At 38.9% G+C, this 11,726-nt stretch overlaps 1 long non-coding RNA gene across 2 annotated transcripts in view; it reads left to right on the top strand.

Moving 5' to 3' along the window:
* Positions 1–5,030: 5,030 nt before the first annotated feature.
* Positions 5,031–11,726, top strand: part of LOC116086537 — a 45,201-nt gene continuing 38,505 nt past the window's right edge. For both annotated transcript variants that reach the window (XR_004116985.1, XR_004116986.1), the window contains exon 1: positions 5,031–5,369. This is a non-coding gene — a long non-coding RNA (uncharacterized LOC116086537). The remainder of the gene's footprint in view (positions 5,370–11,726) is intronic.

Raw genomic sequence — 11,726 nt, 5'->3', positions numbered from 1 at the left:
ATTAAGCCTACTTGATCATGGTGGATGATTGTTTTGATGTGTTCTTGGATTCGGTTTACAAGAATTTTATTGAGTATTTTTGCATCAATATTCATAAGGGAAATTGGTCTGAAGTTTTCTTTCTTTTTTAGGTCTTTATCTGGTTTAGGTATAAGAGTAATTGTGGCTTCATAGAACAAATTGGGTAGAGTACCCTCTGTTTTTATTTTGTGGAATAGTTTGAGGAGTATTAGTATTAGGTCTTCTTTGAAGATCTGATAAAACTTTGCACTAAACCCATCTGGTTCTGGGCTTATTTTTGGTTGGGAGACTATTAATGACTGTTTCTATTTCCTTAGCAGATATGGGACTGTTTAGATCATTGATCTGATCTTGATTTAACTTTGGTATCTGTTATCTGTCTAGAAAATTTTCCATTTCATCCAGGTTTTCCAGTTTTGTTGAGTATAGGCTTTTTTAGTAGGATCTCATGATTTTCTGGATTTCCTCGGTGTCTGTTGTTATGTCTCCTTTATCATTTCTGATCTTGTTAATTAGGATACTGTCTCTGTGCCCTCTAGTTAGTTGGGCTAAGGGTTTATCTATTTTGTTGATTTTCTCAAAGAACCAGCTACTGGTTTGTTTGATTCTTTGTATAGTTCTTTTTGTTTCTATTTGGTTGATTTCAGCCCTGAGTTTGATGATTTCCTACCTTCGACTCCTCTTGGGTGAATTTGTTTCTTTTAGTTCTAGAGCTTTCAGATGTACTCTCAAATTGCTGGTATATGCTCTCTCCAGTTTCTTTTTGTAGGCACTTAAAGCTGTGAGTTTTCCTCTTAGGACTGCTTTCATTGTATCCCATAAGTTTGGGTATGTTGTGGCTTCATTTTCATTAATCTCTAGAAAGTCTTTAATTTCTTTCTTATTTCTTCCTTGACCAAGTTGTCATTGAATATAGTGTTGTTGAGCTTCCACGTATGTGTGGGCATTTTATTGTTTATGTTGTTATTGAGAAGCAGCCTTAGTCCATGGTGGTCTGATAGGATGTAAGAAATTATTTCAATCTTCTTGTATCTGTTGAGGCCTGATTTGTGGCCAATTATATGGTCAGATTTGGAGAAGGTACCATGAGGTGCTGAGAAGGTATATGCTTTTGTTTTAGGATAAAAAGTTCTATAGATATTTGTTAAAACCATCTGTTTCATAACTTCTGTAAGTCTCACTGTGTCTTTGTTTTGTTTCTGTTTCCATGATCTGTCCCCCATTGCAGAGAGTAGGGTGTTGAAATCACCCACTATTATTGTGTGTGGTACAATGTATGCTTTGAGCTTTAGTAAAATTTCTTGTATGAATGTAGATGCCCTTGCATTTGGAGCATAAAGATTCAGAATTGAAAGTTCCTCTTGGTAGATCATACCTTTGATGAATATGAAGTGTCCCTCTTTATCTTTTTTGATCACTTTAGGGTGAAAGTTGATTTTATTCGATATTAGAATGACTGCTCCAGGTTTTTTCTTGGGACCATTGGCTTGGGGAATTTTTTTCCATCCTTTTATTCTGAGATAGTTACTGTGTTTGTCACTCAGGTGTGTTTCCTGTATGCAACAAAATGTTGGGTCCTATTTATGTACCCAGTCTGATAGTCTATGTATTTCTATTGGGGAATTGAATCCATTGATATTAATAGATATTAAGGAAAGGTAATTGTTGGTTCCTGTTATTTTTGTTGTTAGAGTTGGAAATCTGTTCATGTGGCTATCTTCTTTTAATTTTGTTGGAAAATTACTTTTTTGCTTTTTCTAGAACATAGTTTCCCTCCTTGTGTTGAAGGTTTTTATTTATTACCCTTTGAAGGGCTGGATTCATGGAAGTATATTGTGTAAATTTGGTTTTGTCATGGAATACTTTGGTTTCTCTACCTATGGTAATTGATAGTTTTGCTGGGTATCATAGACTGGGCTGGCATTTGTGTTCTCTTAAGGTCTGTATGACATCAACCCATGATCTTCTGACTTTCATAATCTCTGGTAAGAAATCTGGTGTAATTCTGATAGGCCTCCCTTTATATGTTACTCAACTTTTTTCCCTCACGTCTTTTAATATTCTTTCTTTGTTTTGTGCATTTTGTGTTTTGACTATTATGTGACAGGAGTAATTTCTTTTCTGGTCCAGTCTATTTGGTGTTCTATCGACTTCTTGTATGTTCATGGGCATCTCTTTCTTTAGGTTAGGGAATTTTCTTCTATAATTTTGTTGAAGATATTTACTGGCCCTTTAAGTTGGAGGTCTTCATTCTCTATACCTATTATCCCTAGTTTTGTTCATTGTGTCCTGGATTTCCTGGATGTTTTGGGTTAGGAGCTTTTTGAATTTTGAGTTTTCATTGACTGTTGCATCAATGTTTTCTATGGTATCTTCTGCACCTGAGATTCTCTCTTCTACCTCTTGTATTCTGTTGGTGGTGCTTGCATCTATGTTTCCTGACTTCTTTCCTAGGATTTCTATCTCCAGAGTTGTCTCTCTTTGTGATTTCGTAACTGTTTCTACTTCCATTTTTAGGTCCTGGATGGTTTTGTTCATTTCCTTCACCTGTTTTGTTGTGCTTTCCTGTAATTCTTTAAGGAATTTTTGTGTTTCCTCTTTAAGGACTTCTACTTGTTTACTTGTGTTGTCCTGTAATACTTTAAGGGATTTTTGAGATTCCTCTTTAAGGGCTTGAACCTGTTTACCTGTGTTCTCCTGTATTTCTTTAAGGAAGTTATTCATGCTCTTCTTAAATTCCTCTATCACCCTCATGAGATATGAATTTAGATCCAAATCTTGCTTTTTTAGTATTTCCAGATATCCAGGACTTGCTGTGGTGGGAGTACTAGGTTCTGATGAAACCAAATAATCTTGGTTTCTGTTGGTAAGATTCTTGCCTTTGACTTTCGCCATCTGTTAATATCTGGTGTTAGATGTTCTTACTGTCTCTGGTTAGAGCTTGTTCCTCCTGTGGGTCTGTAAACTCATGTCAGCACTTCTGGAAGATCAGCTCTCCCCAGGTAAGACCTGTGTGCAGTGGGCTCTGGATCAGTTGTCCCTCCTGAGTCCTGGCTTCAGAACAAAACCTGGAGACAGGCTCTCCACTTGCAGGGAAGGGGCAGAGAGGGCTGTGGATCTACAGAACCTCCTTCTAGGTAAAGAAGGGGGTAGAAAGGATCCTGCATAGGCTGCCTTGCTGCCTCTGAGGCTGGTCCCACCTCCTCTTTAAGCTTCTAGAAGGAGAAGGTACTCACAACTCAGAAGTATGGCTTAGCTGCAGGAGCTCAAAGCTGGCTGGTTACATTTTTATCTTGATTTCCTCATTGGGATTTTGTTGCTGTTATAAAACACCATGTCCAAAACCAGCTTTGTGGAAAAAAGTGTTTATATCAACTTACACTTCCAATACACAGTCTTTCATTGGGAAGGTCAAGACAGTAACTCAGTCAGGAAGCAAATTAGGATATCCTCCTCTCTGAACCCTATTATCTTCATCATCATCATCATCATCATCATCATCATTATTATTATTATTATTATTATTATTATTATTATTTTCTTTTTCTTTTTTTTTTATACTTCAGATTTTATTCCCCTCCTGCTCCACCCTCCAACTGTTCTATATCTCATACATCTTCCCCACCCTCTCTCCATGAGGATGTGACTCCCCTCCCTGACCAGACCCTCTAAAGTCCCTGGGGCCTCCAGTCTTTTGAGGGTTAGGTACATCTTCTCTAACTGAACCCAGACCCAGCAGTCCTCTGCTGTATGCATTAGGGGCCTCATATCAGCTAGTGTATGCTACCTGCTTGGTGATCCAGTGTCTGAGAGATCTTGGGGGTCCATATTAATTGTGACTGCTGGTCCTCCTACAGGGTTGCCCTCCTCCTCAACTTCTTCCAGCTTTTCCCTAATTCAACTACAGAGGTTAGCAGCTTCTGTCCATTGGTTGGGTGCAAATATCTGCATCAGACTCTTTTAGCTGTTTCTTGGGTTTTTCAGAGGGCAGTCATGATAGGTCCCTTTTTGAGAGTGCTGTGTAGCCTCAGTAACAGTGTCAAGCCTTGGAACCTCCCTTTGAGCTGGATCCCAATTTGGTCCTGTCACTAGAGCTTCTTTTCCTTAGGCTCTTCTCCATTTCCATCCCTGCAGTTCTTTCAGACAGGAACAATTCTGGGTCAGAGTTTTGACTGTGGGATAACAATCCCATCCCTCACTTGATGCTCTGTCTTTCTGTTGGAGGTGGGCTCTATAAGTTCTCTCTCTCCACTCTAGGGCATTGCTTCTAGGGCCCTTCCATTTGAGTCCTGAGAGTCTCTCACCTCTCAGGTCTCTGGTACATTCTGGAGTGTTCCCCCAACCTCACCCCCAGGCTCCTACATCCTTGAGGTTGCCTGTTTCTATTCTTTCTGCTGGCCCTCAGGGCTTCAGTCTTTTCACCCCACCCAATATAAGATCATTTTTCCCTCTCTGACACTCCTGTCTCCTTTCCCTCCCAGGTCTTTCCCTCCCTCCATCCTTGTCTCCCTCCCAAGTGAGACTGAGGCCTCCTTACTTGGACCATTCAGCTTGTTGACCTTTTTGAGTTCTGTGAACTATAAGGAACACTCGTTCGAAAAAGGAGATGAGCTGTGCTGAGCAGAGGGAGCTCTGTGGGCATAGCACTAGCATAATAATAAAGGTGGAAGAAGCCATTTCTAAGCTTGGCCAAATGACACAGATGATAGATCTGGAATGGTCATTGGACATGAGAAAAAATGAAAAGGACAGGGATCAGAAGACGATGAACTCACTTGTCTCATTCATGTCCTGTTTAATCATTGCCATACAGAGAGAAGGAAGACTAGACAACTAGATCATAGGATGAGTGTTTTGCTGATCCTTAAATTCATAACATTTCTTTGTTTCTCCATATCCAGTCTCTTGTTTCATCTCATGGTTGCCTGGATACACAGCTTTGGGTGCTGACAAATTCCCAAGGATGAGAATCTTGGCTCTGTGAGAACTCTAGAATTGTGTCTCTAAGGACATTTTTCAGCCACAGAATGTCATCAGAGCAAATTTGTTGCCTCTTAATATTCACCAGAGGACAGTAAATTTTGGACATGGTCCTATCAAAGGGATCATGGGACTTCAGAAAGTTTCAGAAATGTGTAGTTTCCAGTGTGTCAGTGTGACATTTTGTGTGATACACAGTGTTCTCTGCTCAAAGATGTTCCTAGGAGAGAGAAAGAAACATCGTGAATTTTTGTGTCAAGATATGACAAGGAAGAAACTGGACTGGAAGAAGCATCTTTGTACCTGAGCGCTGTTTGAAGGAAATTGGAATATGACCTCTTCTCCTGGCAGCACCCTCTTTTCTCCTGGTAACCCTCTTCTCTTGCCACCACCCTCTTCTCAAAGTGGAGTTGAGGTGGTTTTCATTGTCACTTTTCAATGAGTGACATAAAATCCATTGTGTATGCAATAAGAAATGTTTTTATTTTGCAAAATAACTTTCCAAAAAAAATAGATCTGAGTTACATTCCTTTCACATACTGTGATCTATATTGGACTCTACAATGCTTGAGTATTGCTTTTAACCTGAAATTTTTAAAATGCAAATGTAAGGTGAACTTAATGAGGTTAATTTAATAACTTATTGTAGTAGTCAACACTAGAGAAAGCTGCAAATTTCATAAATGAAGCCTATAACCATCAAATATTTCCAATGGTATGTGCTATCCTTGCTTAACTGATACTGTAGAGTCTCTCGTTGTAATATTGAAAGTGAACTGAATTGGGACAGCCACTTGGGGGATTCTATTTCTGCTCTTTCTCATAACTGGTGTCTCTAAAAAGAACATTAGCATTTTGCTGCTGTGTTTATTGATTGGTTAAAAATAAAAGAGAGAGAGGTTGAATTAGTGTGCTTTCCTTCAGACCTCCAAAGCGTTTACCTCCATGCTCCCTATGGCCCTGAACAACTGCCAACATCCCATCTCTTTCCCTTGGATCCTCTGGATATTTTCTCTAAACCTGGATATTTTACTATTTTACTTCAGATTTCCCTCCTTTCATGATTATTCTTTCTGTTTTGTTTTAGAACTTCTGTGTGATTATTGGTTTCATGGAATTTGTAGATGAGTAGGTTAGAGTCTCACCTCTTTGTCAAAGCAAGTAGGTACTGGATTCCTACTCACCTTGAGGAGCAAAGATCCAATTAGTTCCAAATCTCTGCACATTTCTGCAGGCTCACTTTTTCTTGTGTCAAATATGACCAAAATCTTATGTAAGTCACTGACATATTAGATTTATGTGGGGATGCAGCTATTCTATTATTTTAAAAACTAAGTTATTTGGGTAACATAATAGCTGATCGACCCCACAAGAGTGTGTTCCATGGCCATTCCAAGTAAAGCTTATGAATCATTATGATTTCATCAAGTTTGAAGAGAAGGAATGACTGATTGGGGTATGAGTCAATGCCAGCAAATTCATAAAAACACATAGCTGTGTTTTTAATGTTCCTACAAGGGTTACATGGACAATTTTAGATCAGAAATGAAGAGGAATGGCATAGTAAGAGGAGAGTGAGGGAAAGATAGAATGAGGGGGCTTGTGGTTTAGCACGTCTTCTAATGAAGGAAAAGATGGTGTTTCAGACTGAGTCACTGGAGCAGGTAGATAATTAGTTTGACTTGATGGAATTTTCTCTGCTTTATCCCAATTGTCTGGAGAGTATGGAATAAGATGATATTTAGTCACAAGCCTGAAGTTTTATAGGACAGTAAAGATAGGAGCTTAGAAACTTCTTTTTTGGTAAGAAGGTTTCTTCCACACTAAATAATTGTAAGCATGCTTGGGAAGTGAAGCTGAAGTGGGGAATGTGTATGTTGTTCCTCCTATGTGACTGCAAACCCCTTCAGCTCCTTGGGTCCTTTCTCTAGCTCCTTCATTGGGGGCCCTGTGCTCAGTCCAATGGTTGGCTGCGAGTCTCCACCTCTGTCAGGCAGCAAATTGAATTTTTAAAAAAATTTATTTATTGTTATATGTAGGTACACTGTAGCTGTCTTCAGACAGCTAGAAGACACCCAGAAGAGGGTGTCAGATCTCATTATGGATGGTTGTGAGCCACCATGTGGTTGCTGGAATTTGAACTCGGGACCTTCGGAAGAGCAGTCAGTGCTCTTAACCACTGAGCCACCTCTTCACCCCAACAGTGATGTCTTAAGGCTGCTAATGGATATCAAGGGCTGATAGAGTAGAAATATCTCCTGACTTGGCTGAGTAGAGTCAGGGTGAGGCTGGTGCTGGTAGAATCTTTCAGTTGCACTTAATCTTTTTTAAAGTACCTCATTCAGCCTTCAACTCTTTCATATGATGTCAATTATATTATTTGAAATAATATAGATAAATTACAAGTAGTCAAATTTTATTATTAGGATTTGAGGCTTGATTTTGAGAGACACTATCATCCCAACACACACACACACACACACACACACACACACACACACACACAGTATTATGCCAATGAAATAAAATAATAGTTGGTTTAAGAAGTTAACAGAATTGAAGTGTAGAGAAAGGAGAAGTTAGGAAGTCTGTAGGTTTTGAATTAAGTCTTAAAAAATACAAGCGGAAACTCCTAGGACAAAGTCATCTGTGACCTTAACTTTTAATTTATTTCAAATGTAGTTGATCTGGTAACAACATCCCATGCTTCCAGATCTACACTCATCCCACAAATGTTTCCTGTGTTAAAAGTGGGAGGCATCTTGGCTGTATATGTGTGGGGGAGGGTACTGAAACATGGCATTTCCAGAAGGTTCTTTTCTACCTTTCAGTTTGTTTGCAAACTATGTTCCGGAAATTGTATCGGTATGCCAAACTCATTTGTTTCTAAAGTGAACCTTTCTAGAGTGTTCATCTTAAAAAACAAGTAGATCATGTTAGCTGCCCCAATCTCTTATCCCCACAAAGAAGGGTTCCAAATAAACCTACAAGTGATCCTTGTTTCAGCAGTACCTCTAACCTATGAAACAGATGCTTTTCTTGTCAGATATTTTCTTTTGGGTATAGTTTGAAATTCTTCATCTGAAGAAGCTGCTTCAAATGGCTACAAAGGATTAGTGGTTCAATTTGATCAGTGTATAATAAAAGCTTGGATATTACTCTGATTTGGTCAGTTCCCAGAACCCAAAGGCTTGGGTATGATTCAAGAATTTGGATGACAGGTGGGCATTTGGATTATATACAAAAAGATTCAGCTTTTTTTTCTTGTATTGTAACTGTATTAGACTGATAAGAATGTGATATTTATGTATGGAAAAGAAGTAGCTGATAAAGGCTCTTTAGCTGCAGCTTTGGCCCGTGTGGACAAAGTGCTGTGTATATTGACATGGTGTTGTTGTTGCTCTTGTTGTTGTTATGAGAGTGGTTTCTTGTTTTTTTTTTTCTTTTCCTGTTACTATGATAAAATACTCTGACAAAAACAACATAAGGGGGCTGAGGTTTATTTTTCCTTATGGGTCCAGGGTAGAGTCTATTGTGATAGAATATTGTTGTCCCATAAAACTTCAGCTTTGGACTCCAAAGTTAACATTTCTGGAACATTTTCTCTCTGAACCTGTGAGGAAACCCCACTTCATATGTTTTTAATTTACTTGTGTTTTTTAGAAAGTTTTTGCTATTCCTTCATTAGTGGGTACATCCCATAGTAGAAACACTCTGTTACCATCGTGTAGTAGGCTAATGCAGAAGGATCACTGGAGCTCAAGAGTTCAAGAAACACTTGTTTAATATAGTGAAACTGAACATAAAATAATATAAACAAAGCTGTGATGAAGTCTTGTGGCAGGGTCTGGTCCACAGCATCACACACACACATAGATGTATATGTACATAGATCACATTTGCAAATGACGTAGTATGAAGAGCTGGGCTCATGGTGTCAATACATGTTTTGGGGTTCATCCCACCCACAATGTAGACATCTTTATAATTTTAGAAACAGTAACACTTTCTTTTTACCTCTGTAGTCATCCCTCCAAACAGATCATTATTTCTTGTTCAATAATTGAAATATGCAGAACTAAGAAAAATTAATTTATAACTGTCTATGAAATTTGTAGACATGGGGAATCACAGGGAAAATGGCAACAGACATCCTCAAACCATGATCCTTGTTATTCCAGGATATAGGAACAGCGGAAGATTTGACCTTTGATGATGTCATTCCAAAAATTTCACTCAACCTGTCATTTATATGTTTTGTATCTTAGAAAAAAAAGTATGTCTGTTTAATTATTTTCCTCTAAAGAAGCAGGAACCCACTGACACTTGGTGAACAAGGATGGCTGAGAAGCCCAAAGGAATGTCCAGAAGATTTGGAGCTTAGTAGATATTTCATGGAGGTGATTGTTATCTGAATAGTGTAGCTCTGCATCCTGAGTATGGATGTACAGTTAACAATGATATGTTGACACATCACTCACAGCCTATCCAAGGCTTTCCAGGCCAATCTGCAGGCATCAGGTCTCTGCCTCTCTCCCCTCCCTAAACTTCAAAAAGGATCAGAAGAGCTTGAAGGGCAAAGGGAGTTCATTTAATACTTTTTAAGTGTGTGTTGTATTCTTTATCTAAAACAAAGTTTTCTCATATATTTGAATATTTTAATGTCTGTCATTAGTTTCTTTGTTTCAATTATTTACTACATATATGTTAATTTAGTCTTTGAAAATTTTATACATTTATACAATGAAGTATGATAATATCCCCCATTTCCTCCCTCCAATTCTCCCTCTATCCTCTCTGACATGTCTCCATCTCTTTCTCACACACTAAGTCCATTTAATACTGCTCATATCTGCCTGAGTATGAGGCTATACACTGGAGCATGGCAACCTACTAGGGGTCACCCTCTGAAGAATTATTTTCCTCCTCTCAAAAACTATCCACTATTCATAGTTCCTCAATTATTGGAGCTCCTTCCATATCTACATTGTAATTTTGGCAGGCCTGATCTTATACAGGTCTTATGCAGGTAGCCACAATTGTGAGTTTTTAAGTGCAGTGGCCTTGTCATAACCAGAAAGCAGCATTTCACATCACCTTTCCTGATCCTATGGCTCTACCTGTTCCTAGGCAGTGTCCCCTGAGCCTTGGTGAGTGAGTTGGTGAAACTGACCCATTTGAGACTGAGCAGTTTCAGTCTTTTGTTCTTTGTCCAGCTATGAGTCTTTTTGTTAACTGCTCCCCACACAAAAGTAAATGTTTATGACCAAGGTTGAGGAGAGTTTGACACTATGACCATTTTCTCTAAGCCACTTATGAATAGTGAAACTCTACCATTTATTTTCTGTGTATACTATGTATATCTGAAGTGAATCCAGGCATCACCACAGAGGTCCTTTGTCTTAGTGCTTGTCACTGCTAGGCTAATGTGTAATTACTCCCAGATTGATCCTCCCTTTTAGAGATGTTGAAGGATCTCCCTTTAGAGATCCTTCCAAAGCAGAGTTTGAATGAAACCAGGCCATTCCTTAGGAAAACAGGCTGCAAATACAAATGCATTTGTTTTCCAGATCTGGGTGAATCTTGAGTTGCAAAAGTAAAAAGACAATGCTTAGGCAAGGCTGGTGTTTCCACTCGAATCTGGAAAAACTATTATTTGCTTCTCATATGCCAACCACACTGGAAGCTTACATACCCCAAAAGTAATGTATGTGACAGTGGAAACTTCCTCCTCACGTTTCTGTTAATGTTGAGGCCAGCATCATTCCTGAGCTACCCTGTTATTATAGGTTCATAGAAACTGCAGTAAACTAAGTGGAGTGTGTGTATGTATTTATGTGTGTGTGTGTGTGTGTGTGTGTGTGTGTGTGTGTATAGGAAGAAACACACACAAACTTATAGTCATGGGATATGCATGCTCAATATTTCTGTACTTACTGATTATGAGACATGACTTTTTTTATTTACAGAGCAAAGGTGAATTTTTTTTTTTCAAAAGATTTCTGGCTGTTTTCCAAATGCCTCTGGGAAGAGCAGTCTCAGAAAAGCTGACTTAAAGTCAAGTGAAACTCAGTTGCTTCAGAAGCATGGCAGGCGGAAAACAACCAAGGTACTCACATCTGGTTTGATTCAAATATCCTTACATTTGTGAAATGGTTTCTAAAGAATGCAAACTGGAGCCAGGGAAAATGAAATGCACATGAATAAGCTCATACCTGCACATGTGGAGTTCTGAGTGCTAAGTCATTCTTCTAGGGAAGAGAGTTAACCAGACCCACCTGAGTGCTTGGGTGACTTCTGGAGGCTAAATTAGGTGAGCCTTGCCCACCTCCTGTCTCAGGTCTGCCTTCTGCATGCTGAATTACTGTGTATGAGGTTTCCTGACAGGTATCAGAATGACGTCTTCTCTCTCTCTCTCTCTCTCTCTCTCTCTCTTTCTCTCTTTCTCTCTTTCTCTTTCTCTAGTGTATGTGTGTATGTGTGTGTGCATGTGTATGTTCATTAGAGTTAAGACACATGCTCTTATGTGGGAGACTAAGTCATAGAATGTTATTCAAACTGACAAAAGAGAAAGAAGTAGACTTGATTCTCTACTTTGAGCAGGACTAGTTCTTCCTAGCTTGGGATGGGCTTAAGCAACAGTACAGGGCCTTAATTCCCTCATGCCTTCTTGACCTGTGGTGACTCCTCTTGCTTTAACCCATTTCTTTTTTTTTTTTTTTTTT

The sequence above is a fragment of the Mastomys coucha genome, unplaced genomic scaffold, assembly GCF_008632895.1.
Source record: "Mastomys coucha isolate ucsf_1 unplaced genomic scaffold, UCSF_Mcou_1 pScaffold12, whole genome shotgun sequence".
Lineage (NCBI taxonomy): Eukaryota > Metazoa > Chordata > Mammalia > Rodentia > Muridae > Mastomys > Mastomys coucha.
Note: the sequence above shows the minus strand (reverse complement) of the source record. Positions and strands in the feature narration are given on the sequence as shown.